Below are 2,811 nucleotides of genomic sequence, written 5' to 3'. Positions count from 1 at the left end.
ATTTTTTTTAAGGTAAATAAAAAAATTTAAAAAATTTTTTTAAAGCCATATGTTAAAAAATTTTTTAAAAACTCGAAAACTAAGAATTTTGTGGGTTCCTTTTTTCAGCAATTTTTATTTTTCAGCTGTGTTTTGGTAAACCCCCTGCGTGCTGTACAAAAGTTTTGGGTTTCTTCCCAGGGGGGTTTTTAAATTTTTTTGGGGAATTTTGCAAATCTGCCCAATTTTTAAAAAGGGGGCTTTTCCCTTGTTTGATAAAACCCTTGGGGGGAAAACCCCCCTTTTGTTTAGTAAAAAATTAAAAAAAATTTTTTTTTAATTTTTTTGGGGGGGAAATAATTTTAAAATATAAAAAAAAAATTTTTAAAAAGAATTTTTGAAAAAATTTTTTTTTTAAAAAACCAAAAATTGAAAATTTTTGTGTGGAAAAAGGGCTTTTTTCATGCAATCTTGGGGTTCACATGTTTTTAAAGGAAACCCCTGCGTGCAGTAAAAAAGGTTTTTCTCGGGGCTGAAAATGCACCCCCCGCGTTCAGCGCTCTAGCCCCTTCCTTTAGGTTTTTTTTGGAAACCCTTTTTTAAAAGGCACACATCTACAAGAAAAAAAAGGGCTTTTTCCCCTTTTTTATGAAACAAAAGGGGCCCCCTTTTTTAGGGAGAAATCCAAAAAAAAATTTTTTTACTTTATTTTAAGGTAAAAAAATTTTAAATTTAAAAAAATTTAAATTAAACCCAATATGTTAAAAAAAATATGTTTTAAACTCAAAATTATTTTTTTGTGGTTAGCTTTTTCATGCAATTTGGGTATCACATGTTTTTTGGGGAATCCCTGGTCCCATGTCCCAAAATTTCTTCCGGGACTGAAAATCCCTTTCCCGCGTTGGGGGCTCTAGGCCTTCCTTTAGGGTTTTTCGAAAAACCCAATAACACACTTTACAAGTTTTTAAAAGGGCTTTTTTCCCCCTTTGTTTCATAAAACAAAAAGGGGAAAACCTTTTTTTTTAGGCAGAAATTTGGAAAAAAAACGTTTTACATGATTTTAATGTAAATAAAATAAATTATAATAATTTATATTAAATGCCGATATGTTGATAAAAATATGATTTAAACTCGAAAATCTGATGATTTGTGTGTAGTATGATCATTTTCATGCAATCTTAGGTATCAGCATGTGTTTTGAGTGAATCACTGCGTGCATGTACAAAAGTTCTTCTCAGGAGCTGAAAATGCGATTGCCGCAGTCTCAGGGCTCTAGAGCCTTCCTTTAGTGGTTTTTTTGTGCAACCTCATATAAGCACACATCTGACAAGCTTGAAAAGGGCTGTTTCACCTTGTTTCGATGAAACATGATAGGACACAGTTTGTTTATGTCAGAAATCTCAGAAAAAAACGTTTTTACATTATTTTAAGGTAAATAATATAAAATATAATAATTCATATTAAATGCCAATATGTTGACAAAAATATGATTTAAACTCGAAAATCTGATGAATTTTGTGTGGTATGAGCATTTTCATGCAATCTTAGGTATCAGCATGTGTTTTGAGTGAATCTCTGCGTGCATGTACAAAAGTTCTTCTCAGGAGCTGAAAATGCCATTGCCGCAGTCTCAGCGCTCTAGCGCCTTCCTTTAGTGGTTTTTTATGCAACCTCATATTAGCACACATCGGACAAGTTTGAAAAGGGCTGTTTCACCTTGTTTCGATGAAACATGATAGGACACAGTTTGTTTATGCCAGAAATCTCGGAAAAAAACGTTTTTACATTATTTTAAGGTAAATAATATAAAATATAATAATTCATATTAAATGCCAATATGTTGATAAAAATATGATTTAAACTCGAAAGTCTGATGAATTGTGTGTGGTATAAGCATTCTCATGCAATCTTAGGTATCAGCATGTGTTTTGAGAGAATCCCTGCGTGCATGTACAAAAGTGCTTCTCGAGAGCTGAAAATGCGATTGCCGCAGTCTCAGCGCTCTAGCGCCTTCCTTTAGTGGTTTTTCGTGCATCCGCATATAAGCACACATCTGACAAGCTTCAAAAGGGCTGTTTCACCTTGTTTCGATGAAACATGATAGGACACCGTGTATTTATGTCAGAAATCACGGAAAAAAACGTTTTTACATTATTTTAAGGTAAATAATATAAAATATAATAATTCATATTAAATGCCAATATGTTGATAAAAATATGATTTAAACTCGAAAATCTGATGAATTGTGTGTGGTATGATCATTTTCATGCAATCTTAGGTATCAGCATGTGTTTTGCGTGAATCCCTGCGTGCATGTACAAAAGTGCTTCTCAGGAGCTGAAAATGCGATTGCCGCAGTCTCAGTGCTCTAGTGGCTTTCTTTAGTGGTTTTTCCTGCATCCGTATATAAGCACACATCTGACAAGCTTCAAAAGGGCTGTTTCACCTTGTTTCCGATGAAACATGATAGGACACAGTTTGTTTATGTTAGAAATCTCGGAACAAAACGTTTTTACATTATTTTAACGTAAATAATATAAAATATAATAATTCATATTAAATGAAGATATGTTGACAAAAATATGATTTAAACTCGAAAATCTGATGAATTTTGTGTGGTATGAGCATTTTCATGCAATCTTAGGTATCAGCATGTGTTTTGAGTGAATCCCTGCATGCATGTACAAAAGTTCTTCTCAGGAGCTGAAAATGCGATTGACGCTGTGTCAGCGCTCTAGTGCCTTCCTTTAGTGGTTTTTCGTGCATCCCTATATAAGCACACATCTGACAAGCTTCAAAAGGGCTGTTTCACCTTGTTTCTATGAAACGTGA

This window comes from Tachysurus vachellii, chromosome 9 (genome assembly GCF_030014155.1).
Source record: "Tachysurus vachellii isolate PV-2020 chromosome 9, HZAU_Pvac_v1, whole genome shotgun sequence".
Classification (NCBI taxonomy): Eukaryota; Metazoa; Chordata; class Actinopteri; order Siluriformes; family Bagridae; genus Tachysurus; species Tachysurus vachellii.
Note: the sequence above shows the minus strand (reverse complement) of the source record.